The following is a 12,163-nucleotide window of genomic DNA, read 5'->3' as shown; positions in this document are numbered from 1 at the left end:
CGGTTTCCCCCCCGCTCCGCTCTCCGCCCCCCCGCTCCGGGCTGCCCTCCAAGCGGCTGCGGTTCCCGCGGTGACCCCCCCGGCCGGGGGCGGCGATCCCGGGGGGTTGCGGCGATCCCGGGGTTCGCACCCCCCGCTCCCGGTTACAACGTCCCCGGACCGACTGCACGCCCCCCCGGCCCGGTTGCACCCCCCGCTTTGCCGCTTGCAATGAACCCCCGGGGGGTTCTACCCCCCTGGCCGGGTCCAACACCCCCGGACTTGCTGCAGTTCCCCCCGGGGGGGGTTCAACCCCCCAGCCCGTTCCAACACCCCCGGAGTCGCTGCAGCCCCCCTGGACAGTTGCAACCCCCCCAATCCTTTGCAGTGCCCCCCCAAGCCAGTTGCAACACCCTCTGCAGCCCCCGAGCAGTTGTACCCCCCCCCCCAGGGGTTTGCAGCCCCCCCCGGAGTTGCAAAGCCCCCAACCGGTTGCAATTCTTACTCCCCCAACCCCTTGCAAACCCCCCAGGAGTTGCAGCCCCCCCAACCAGTTACAGTTATGCCCCCCCCCCCCCCCCCCAGGACTTTGCAGCCCCCCCACATCCAATTGTAGTTCCCTCCGCTGGGGGGTTTGCAGCCCCCCCAACCGCTTGCAAAGCCCCCCAGGAGTTACACCCCCCCCCCGCATGGATTTGCAGCTCCCCCCATTGCACCCCCCCCGCCCCCCCCCACCCCCTTGCAATTCGCCCCCCCCCCGGGCTGATTTGGATCAGCTCATTTTGCAGCGGCAAATTTGCCTTCCCCATGCAAAATGGGGGCACCTTCCGCACCCCCCACACCCCCTTCACCTCGGGGTGCCCCCCCAGCACCCACTTTTGGGGGACACACACACACACATAGAGCTCAACAATAACCCCCCTTCCCCCCATTCCTTAGTGCCCCCACTTTTTTTGGTGCACCCCATTTCCTCGGGACACCCCCCCCCCCAGCCCATCCAAACCCTAAATAAACCCCTTTTTGCAGCTTCGCAGCACGGGGAGGGCTTGTAAAGTAATGTTGAATAGCAATAATTGACAGAGAATTGATAGAGAATTGATAGAGAATTGATACAGAATTGATTTGGAATTAATTTGGAATTTATTTTGAATTTATTTTGGATTTATTTTGAATTTATTTTGAATTATTTTAGGATTTATACTGAATTTATACTGAATTTATACTGAAACTATATTGAATTCATACTGAATTTATATTGAATTTATACTGAATTTCTGCGGGATTTCGTGCGGCGTCGCGCGACTCGGGGAAGTTTTGGTTGGCTCCGCTTCCCCCCCTCGTCCCTTGTCCCTTGTCCCTCGTCCCCCGTCCCCCGTCCCATCTCCGCTTGGCCTCTTTTGTTCCCCATTTTCCTCCCTTCCCAGGATTTGTTGTTTTTATCCCTCTCCGGGAAACTCAAAACCCACCAGGAAATTTTCCAGCTCCCAGATGAGCCGAAGGGGCCGGGTGGGGGACACACACACAACCCCCCCCCGATTATTTCTGGCCGGGCGGCGGGGGCAGCTGTTTGTTGGGAGCGACTCAAAGAGGCAAAACCCTTTAATTGGGCTTTTAATTTCATTTATTTCACCTTGATTTCAATCGGTGGAAATTTGGGGGGGGGGGCGGGGGGGTGGGGAATGGCGCCTCCCAAAAGTGCTGACTCGGCGTATTCGGCGTCACTAAATCCTGGAAAAAGTGGTGTTTATTTTCAGCGCGATGCAGGATTTGGTTGAATTAATTGCGATTGGGATGATTTGCGTTAAAAAGTAATGGAATTTGGGGGGATTGGAGCCGTACGATGCGACTGGGACTCCCTCAGATTTATTTGTTTTCCCCCCTCCTTGCTATTTCATTTAATTCCCCTTAATTCCTTCATTAGGGGCACGAGTTAATTGCCGGAGGTTAATTACGCCAGAGGTTAATTGGCGACATCGGGCTGTGCTCGCTGTCAACCCCAAATTGAGTTTCTTAAGGTAATTTGCAGCCTTTTCCCGCCAAAAAAGGGCCTTGAGGTGGTCACGTGACCCCCAGAATTTTAAATTCAATCTATAGAATTTGAGAAATGTCCCGTTTTAGAGACACGGGACATTAAATGTCCCCGATGTTGTGGGATGGGGGAAAATGGGGGGAAGAGTGACGCTCAGCGTCCCCACCGGGATTGTGGGGATGGAGAGGAAGAGGAAATTTCCTCTCTTTTTTGAGGAAATTTCCTATTTTTGAGGAAATTTCCTTTTTTTTTAAGGAGATTTCCTTTTTTATTAAGGAAATTTCCTCAAAAAAGAGGAATTTTTTTTATTGATGAAATTTGGTTTTTTTTTGAGGAGATTTCCTTCTTTTGAGGAGATTTCTTTTTTTATTAAGGAAATTTCCTCTTTTTTGAGGAAATTTCATTTTTTTGAGGAATTTTCCTTGTTTTAGGAAATTTCCCTTTTTGAGGAAATTTCCCTCAAAAAATTGAAATTCCTCCAAAAAAGAGGAAATTTTCTTGTTTTAGGAAATTAGGAATTCCTCAAAAAAGGGAAATTTCCTCTTTTATTAAAGAAAACAACCCTTTTTAAAGGAAATCACTTTTTTGGTAAGGAAACAGGATTTTTTATCAAGGAAAAACATCTTTTTCCTTTAAGGAAATCTCTTTTTTTTTAAAAAAGGAAATCTCCTTTAAGGAAATACCTTTTTTAAACCCACATCTCTTTTTTTAAAGGAAATATCCCTTTTTATTAAGGAAATTTCCCATTTTGAAAGGAAATCACCTTTTTCTTTAAGGAAACCACTTTTCTTTTTAGTTAGGAAATGACATTTTATTTTAAGGAAACCACCTTGTTTAAAGGAAATTCCTTTTGTAAAGGGAATTCTTGGTTTTAGGGAAATTTCCTTTTTTTTAGGGAAATTTCCTTTTTTTAAGGAATTTCCCTTATTTTTAAAGGAAATTGCCAATTTTTAAGGAGATTGGCTTTTATTTAAAGGAAAAGTCCCAAAGTTGGGCCGAGCGGGTTTGACCCACGACTGAAACTCCAATATCTCCATTCCCAATGAATTTTCGCTGCCACCACGGGGGGCTTTAAGAAATTACCATAGAAATTAAATGATTTCCCAGCGTCGTTAATCAGCTCGTTAAGGTGCCGCCTCAAAATAAAAGCCCACGGGCTGGGGTTAAGCTGGGTTTTCTTTGCCCTTGGTGTGTCCAGAAGGGAACATTAAACTCCCTTTAGGCCCCAAATGGGTGGAAGTTGGTGTTTGGTGAATATTTGGGAGCTCCTGGTGCAGTGCTCAGTATTTAATTTGCTTATTTAATTAAAGACGAAAAGGGCTCGTTGTGATTGACGAGACGCAGCTGATCCTGGGGGCCATGGGGAGGAGGATATTTCATTTTCAATTTAATTTTCAACTGAATTTGAAAATTTAATTTCAAAATTTATTTTAAATTAATCTTGATTTGTGTTTTTATTTTATTTTACTTTTAATTATTATCCTTTCTTTAATCTTGTTTGATTTTTAAATTCTCATCAAATTGTGGCATCATGGATTCATTTAGGTTGGTAAAGACCTTTAAGCTCATCGAATATCCACCAGGCACATCCGCTCTAACCCCATGTCCCCAGGCACCATGGCATGGACCTTTTTATTTGCCTCTTTTCCCCCCTTTTTCTCATTTCCCACTTTTTTTAGTTCCTTTTCCTCCTCCTTCCCTTCCCTTCCCTTCCTTCCCTTCCCTTCCCTTCCCTTCCCTTCCCTTCCCTTCCCTTCCTTCCCTTCCCTTCCCTTCCCTTCCCTTCCCTTCCTTCCCTTCCCTTCCCTTCCCTTCCCTTCCCTTCCCTTCCCTTCCTTCCTCCCTCCCCCTCCCCTCCCCTCCCCCCTCCCCTCCCCTCCCCTCCTCTCCCCTCCCCTCCCCTCCCTCCCCCTCCCCTCCCCTCCCCTCCCCTCCCCTCCCTTTCCCCTTTCCCCTTTCCCCTTTCCCCTTTCCCCTTCCCCTTCCTCCCCTTCCCCCTCCTCTTCCCCCTCCCCTTTCCTCCCCCTTTCCTCCCTTGTCTCTTCCCCTTCCTCCTCTCCTTTCCCTCTTTTCCCTTTTTTCCTTTTCCCTTTTTCCTTTTCCCCTTTTCCCTTTCCCTTCCTTTTCCCCCTTTCCCCCTCCCTCCCCCCTGTTTCCTCTCCCCCCTGTTTTCCAGCCCTTTTCCGCTGCACTGACCGAGGTCCGTGAGCCGAACCCTCTGCCACTTCCATTTCATTGGCTGCTTAATCCCCTCGTAACAACCAATGATCAATGATCAATAACCAGCGCGGAGGTGCCGAGTGGGACCTGTTAGAGACAAAACGATGTTCAGACCCCCAAACATCTGGATTCTGAGCATGTTCACAGTGCTCGAGGACTTAAACAATGATCGATTGTTATAGTCGTTTATTATAATAATAATAATTATTATTATTTTATTTTATTTATGGATTTATTTGATTTTTTAATTTTTATCATTATTATCTCAATCCAACTTTTAATGCTATTTGTGCCATTTTGGGGATACTGGTGCAACTTTAGGGATTCTGGGCCAAGTTTGAGGGATACTGGTGCAAATTTTAGGGACACTGGTGCAATTTTAGGGATATTTGTGCAAATTTTAGGGATTCTAGTGCAATTTTAGGGATATTTATGCAATTTCAGGGATTCTGGTGCAGTTTTTAGTGATGCTGGTGCCATTTACTGATGCAGTTTTAGGGATACTGGTCCAATTTTTAGGGATTTTGGTGCAGTTTTAATGACATTTGTGCAATTTTAGGGATTCTCATGCAATTTTTAGGGATATTTGTGCAATTTTAGGGATGCTGGTGCAATTTTTCGGGATCCTGGTGCCATTTACTGATGCATTTTTAGGGATACTGGTCCAATTTTTAGGGATATTGGTGCAGTTTTAATGACATTTGTGCAATTTTAGGGATTCTGGTGCAATTTTTAGGGATATTTGTGCAATTTTAGGGATGCTGGTGCAATTTTTCGGGATCCTGGTGCCATATTAAGGGAATCTGGTGCAATTTTAGGGATACTGGTACCATTTACTGGTCCAATTTTTAGCGATACTGGTGCAGTTTTAATGACATTTGTGCAATTTTAGGGATTCTGGTGCAATTTTTAGGGATACTGGTGCCATTTACTGATGCAATTTTAGGTACAATGGTCCAATTTTTCGGGATACTGGTGCAGTTTTAATGATATCTCTGCAATTTTGGGGATGCTGGTGCCATTTTTATGGATCCTGGTGCAATTTTTCGGGATCCTGGTGCCATATTAAGGGAATCTGGTGCAATTTTAGTGATGCTGGTACCATTTACTGGTCCAATTTTTTGGGATGCTGGTGCAGTTTTATTGCTATTTGTGCCATTTTGGGGATGCGGGTGGAATTTTGCGGCCGATTTTTGGGCTCCTGCTGCGATTGGATGGATCCCGCTCCCCTTTTTTGGGACACTAAATCATTCCCCTTCCCCAAACCGCCTCAAAACCCAGAATTCGGGTTTTCTTTCCCCATTTTTCCCCTTTCCATGTTCCCAAAATCCCAAACATCCAATGGACCCGCTGAGAATATTTACACTAAAGCTCCCTAATAAACCCCGCTTTGCAAAGCCCCCTAATAAACCCTGCTTTGCAAAGCCCCCTAATAAACCCCGCTTTGCAAAGCCCCCTTAATAAGCCCTGCTTTGCACAATTCCCCTAATAAACCCCGCTTTGCAAAGCCCCCTTAATAAACCCCACTTTGCAACCCCCCCCAATAAACCCCGCTTTGCACAACCTCCTTAATAAACCCCACTTTGCAAAGCCCCCTTAATTAACCCCGCTTAGCAAAACCCCCTTAGCAAGACCTCCTTCCAAGCCCCCGTTAGCCAAACCCTCTTAATAAGACCCCATTTAGCAAAACCACCCTTAGCAAACCCCGCTTAACAACCCCCTTTAGCAACCCACCCCCAGCAAAACCCCCTTCACAAACCCCGCTTTGCAAAGCCCACTTAGCACACCCATCTTAGCAAACCCTCTTGTCAAGACCCCGTTAGCAAACCCCCACTTAGCAAAGCCCTCTTGATAAGACCCCCTAAGCAAGACTCCCTTAGCAAACCTTGCTTAGCCAGATCCCTTTAGCAAGACCCTGCTTAGCAAAACCACCCTTAGCAAACACCCCCTTAGCAACTGCCCCCAGCAAAACCCCCTTAATAAACCCCTTTAATAAACCCCGCCTTGCAAAGCCCCCTTAGCAAACCCCCCTTGATAAGACCCTCTTAGCAAACCCCTCTTAGCAAACCCTGCTTAGCAAGACCCCCCCTTAGCAGCCCCCCAGCAAAACCCCCTTAATAAACCCTGCTTTGCAAAGCCCCCTTAACAAACCCCCTTAGCAAGACCCCACTTAGCAAATGACCCTTAATAAGACCCCCTTCCAAATCCCACTTAGCAAGACCCCCTTAGCAAAACCCCCTTAATAAGACCCCCTTAACAAAGCCCGCTTAGGAAGACCCCACTTTGCAAACCTCACTTAGCCAGACCCTGCTTAGATATCCCCCCTTAGGAAGACCCACTAAGCAAAGTCCCCTTAATAAGCCCCTTTAGCAAGACCCTGCTTAGCAAGTGACCCCTTTGCAAACTCCCTCAGCAAAACCCCCTTAATAAACCCCGCTTTGCAAAGCCCCCTTAGCAAACCCTGCTTAGCAACCCCCCCTTGATAAGACCCTCTTAGCAAAACCTCCTTAGCAAACCTTGCTTAGCAAAACCCCCCTAAGCAGCCCCTCAGCAAAACCCCCTTAATAAACCCCGCTTTGCAGAGCCACCTTAGCAAACCCCCTTAGCAAGACCCCACTTAGCAAACCCCCCTTAATAAGACCCCCTTTCAAACCCTGCTTAGCAAGACCCCCCTTAGCAAAACCCCCTTAATAAGACCCCCTTAACAAAGCCCCCTTAGGAAGACCCCGCTTTGCAAAACCCCCTGAGCAAACCTCACTTGGCAGGACTCTGCTTAGAAACCCCCCCTTAGGAAGACCCACTAGGCAAACTCCCCTTAATAAGACCCCTTTAGCAAGACCCTGCTTAGCAAATGACGCCTTTGCAAACTCCCCCAGCAAAACCCCCTTAATAAACCCCGCTTTGCAAAGCCCCCTTAGCAAACCCCCTTAGCAAGACCCCACTTAGCAAACCCCCCTTAATAAGAACCCCATTCCAAACTCTGCTTAGCAAGACCCCCTTAGCAAACCCCCCTTAATAAGACCCCCTTAACAAAGCCCCCTTAGGAAGACCCTGCTTTGCAAAACCCCTTAGCAAGACCCTGCTTAGAAACCCCCCCTTAGGAAGACCCCCATAGCAAAACCCCCTTAATAAGCTCCCTTTAGTCAACCCCCTTTAGCAAAACCCTGCTTAGCAAGACCCCCCAGCAAAACCCCCTTAATAAACCCCTTTAACATCCCCCCTTAATAAGCCCCCTTAGCAAACCCTCTCGAGCTCGTTTCCTGGCCGGGGGACCCCCAGACCCGGGACCCCCAGACCCCAGCAGCCAAAATTCAGCCCCTTTGTTTCCTGTTCCCCGCTTGGACTCGACTCGAGGCCGCTCAACAAGCCCCTCTTTGTGTTAATTTAATTAACCGCCAGGGATGAGACGAGCTGCGCCGGCTCCAAATACCTGCTCAGTTTTGGCGGGGGGGCGGGGGGGAGATACACATTGGTAATTGAACCAATATTTGCTATTTAAAGTTCATATTTCAATAAGACGGGGGAGCGGCCGCCTGTTTATTTTCGGGCTGCGCGTCACATGAAACCCGGAGAAATTGTTGGTGAAACGAGATCTCGGCTTAAAATAGCCCCAAAAATCACAACACGACCCACGGCCGGGACGACCCATCCGGGTTCATTTCTCGTTTACTCCTTGGTTTGCTTGTCGGGGGACACAAACGGGTTGTTCCCCCATCCCGGGTGGGTTTTCCGTCCGGATAACGTGAAGTTTTTGGGGAAAAGATCGCAGAATTTGGGATATTTAGGCCCGGTTGTTATTTCTCCGCTGTACTGGAGCATCCAGCCCGGGATGATCCATCATCCCCAGTTTACAATAATTATCCCCCCTCGGCGTTTTTAGGGTGAAAAATTAAGATTTTCTTATAGGAAAAGGATAATATTTGATGTATTAACAAAACTCAGTGTTTTTTACTGGATTTTAGTTGTGTTGGCTGGGCTGTGCTGGTGAATGGGGCTGCATCCAGCGGGCGGCCAGTCACTAGTGGTGTCCCCAGGGGTCAGTGTTGGGTCCAGTCCTCTTTAACATCTTTACTGACGATTTAGATGAGGGGATTGAGACCGTCATCAGCAAATTTGCTGCTGACACCAAGTTGGGAGGGAGTGTGGACCTGCTGGAAGGCAGGAGGGCTCTGCAGAGGGATCTGGAGAGACTGGAAAATTGGGCTGATTCCAATGGGATGAAGTTCAACAAGGCCAAGTGCCGGGTCCTGCACTTTGGCCACAACAACCCCCTGCAGCGCTCCAGGCTGGGCACAGAGTGGCTGGAGAGCAGCCAGGCAGAAAGGGACCTGGGGGACTAATGGACAGGAAGCTCAACAGGAGCCACCAGTGTGCCCAGGCGGCCAAGAAGGCCAATGGTGTCCTGTCCTGTATCCAAACCAGCGTGGTCAGCAGGACAAGGGCAGTGACCCTTCCCCTGTGCTCTGCACTGGGGAGACCACACCTGCAGTATTGTGTTCAGTTCTGGGCCCCTCCGGTCAGGAAAGAGATTGAAGTGCTGGAGGGTCCAGAGAAGAGCAACAAGGCCGGGGAAGGGACTGGAACACAAGCCCTATGGGGAGAGGCTGAGGGAGCTGGGCTTGTTCAGTCTGGAGAAGAGGAGGCTCAGAGCTGAGCTCAGCACTCTCTAGAACTACCTGAAGGGCAGTTGTAGCCAGGTGGGGATTGGGCTCTTCTCCCAGGCATCAGCAATAGGACAAGGGGCCATGGGCTGCAACTGTGCCAGGGGAAATTGAGGCTGGAGGTCAGAAAGCAATTCTGTGCAGAGAGTGGTCAGGCATTGGAATGGCTGCCCAGGGAGGTGCTGGACTCGTCGGCCCTGGAGGTTTGTAAACTGAGATTGGACATGACACTTAGTGCCGTGATCTAGTCAATGGGCTGGAGCTGGACCAAGGGCTGGACTGGATGATCTCTGAGATCTTTTCCAACCCAGTCCAGTCTGTGATTCTGTGATTAAATTTTTGTTGGGATGAAGTTGAGATGCTGCAAATTGGGAATCCCCGGGCGATGCGGTTGAGGTTCGAGTGGGATTTTGCTCCTCGGTGCGTTGGGGAATGGTTGGGATTTGCTTTTTCAAGTGGAGAAAAGGAAGGAAAAGAGCAGGAAAGGAAAGAAATTTGGTTAAAAAGAAAACAATTAAAGGAAAATGTAAAAAAAAAAAAAGTAAAAAAAAAAGAGAAGGAAATGGGGAAAAAGAGCAAAACAAAAAGTGCAAAATGACAAAATAGAAATTAAAAGAACCAAAGAAAATAAAAAATGAGAAGAAAATGGAAATAAATAATAATAATAAATATATCCCCCCCCAGAAGGTGTTTTGGTGCCGCAGAGCGAACCCCTGGCTCTTCCATTATTCTATTAGCGTTTCCAAGCTGGTATTAAGTGGACATGATTCCTTCCCACGCACCATTAATTTTGGTTTATTGCTGTCCTGATGGCCATTACCCTTTTTTTCCCTTTAATTTCCCCTCCAGCGCATTCCCCCATTAACTTTGTACAATTAGCACGAGTGGAGCCGTTAAGGGGCGGCGGGGGGAGGATTTTGGGGTCCTGGAACCTCCTGGTCCCCCTGCAGGGATGTGACTTGTGGGATTTTGGGGAGAAGTGCCCAAAACATCCTGGGCCAGCCATGGGCGTCACCCCCGGAGCGTCTTTTTGCATCACCCAGATTGGCAAAAGTGCTTGTAGGGCACCCAAATTAGGAAGAGATCTTGATGGGGCACCCAAATTGGCAAGATCTTTGCAGGGTACCCAAATGAATGACCCCAGTAGGGCACCCAAATTAACAAAGACCCTTGTAGGGCACCCAAATAAAAGACCCCAGTGGGGCACCCAAAATAGCGAAGACTGTGGGATGGCACCCAAATCAGCAACAATGCTCAACAGGGCACCCAAATTAGCAAAGGTCCTTGTAGGGCACCCAAATTAGTGACCCCAGTGGGATACGCAAATCAACGAAGACCCTTGTAGGGCCTCCAAATTAGGAAAGACCATGAGATGGTACCCAAATGATCAGTGATGCTGATAGGGCACCCAAATTAGCAACGGTCCTTGCAGGGCACCCAAATGATCAGTGATGCTCACAGGGCACCCAAATTAGCAACGGTCCTTGCAGGACTCCCTAATTAGCAAAGACCCTCTCAGGGCACCCTAATTAGAATGAGACTTGCAGGGCACCCAAACAGAAGACCCCAGCGGGGCACCCAAATTAATGACCTCAGAAGGGCATCCAAATTAGCAATGGTCCTTGCAGGACACCCAAAATAATGACCTCAACAGGGTATATATTTTATAGGCATATATAAAAAGTAATATTTCATTTAATACATATATTAATATAAATTAATATCTAATATCAATAATAATATTAATAATAGTAATAATATATTATTAATAATAATATACTAATAATGAATATAGTAGTGGAATATATTGTAGAATATTATATTCTTTCATATATATGGAATATTATACAATATTTTACTACATTATATATGTATATATATTTTATATATATATGGCATATAGATATATTTTTTAATATGGAATATATATGGAATATTATACTATATATATATATGGAATATATATGGAATATTATACATATATATATGGAATATATATATGGAATATTATACTATATATGTATATATGGAATATTATACAATATTTTACTATATTACCCATATATGTATATATTTTATATATATAACATATAAAATACATTGATGGGATGTATTGAGGAATATCATATATTGGTGGCTATTACATAATATTATATGCTAGTTCCCAATATATATTGAATAACGTTATATAATATTGTCTATTTTATCTTAATATAATATTAATATTTAATATTAATAGACTATTAATATTGGGGGGATGCAGTGGGGACTGCGCATCCCTGGGCTGTTTCTTGGCAACCTCACCTTCACACCACACCTCAAAAACCCCCAAATCTCCCCATTTTGTGCATGACGATACGAAATTCTTGCGTCTTGGGAACCGATGGAGGGGGGAAAATGCATCATTGGGGGGAGAAATCAGTATCTTAGGGCTGCTAAAATGAAACGAACGCCGTTATCGTTATGACGCTGCCGTTATCGTTACAATGCTGCTGCGCTCCCGGGTGTCATTAGGGACCAGAGTGAACATCCCCGCAGCCTTAAGGTTAAAAAAGCCTTAAAGAAGAGGTACAAATCATGTTGTAATACCTGAAATTCAATTCAAAAATGCCCATTTCCATCCCGGCGGGTGCCAATCTCACCCCACCTAAATCTGGGGTTTTCTACACATGCGCTTCCAAATTCTAATTTGTTTTGCTGGTTTTTGGGGCATCGAAACGAATTTGCTGATGAGACGCTCAAAGGCTTTTTGGCGAGCACAGGGGGATCTTCCCATTAACCCCTCCCCAAAAAACCCGCTCGAAATTAACGGCTTCACTTAATCGCACCCCCTGTCCAGAGGAGGATTGTCTTATGGGTAATTTCGTTTGCCTAACGAGATTTTTTGCTAATTAAATCTCCTTTCGGGGGGCGCGCTTCTCGCTGCGGGAAATGTTTGGGAAGCCGTCGACGGATGAATAAAACGTGGGGATAGTGGGATGGAAACAGCGCTTTGGAAAATCAAGTCATTTTTGCTTCTCCATCCCCAAAAATGACCGGGGAATTGCGTCCCGTGTCCCCCTTCTTCTTGTGTCAAATAATCATCTTGCGTCAAATAATACATGTATTTTTGGTTGGAAAGTACCAAATAATTTTGTTATTGTCTTATATTTGGTAAATTTGGTAAATTCAGGAAAATGAATTTGGGAAATTCAGGAAATTGAGGAAATTCAGGAGAATGAATTTGGGAAATGTAGAAAAATAATTAGAGAGCAGCGTAGGGGAAAGGGAGCTG

The sequence above is a fragment of the Nesoenas mayeri genome (assembly GCF_963082525.1).
Source record: "Nesoenas mayeri genome assembly, chromosome: 22".
Classification (NCBI taxonomy): Eukaryota; Metazoa; Chordata; class Aves; order Columbiformes; family Columbidae; genus Nesoenas; species Nesoenas mayeri.
This window is presented reverse-complemented; position numbering follows the sequence as displayed.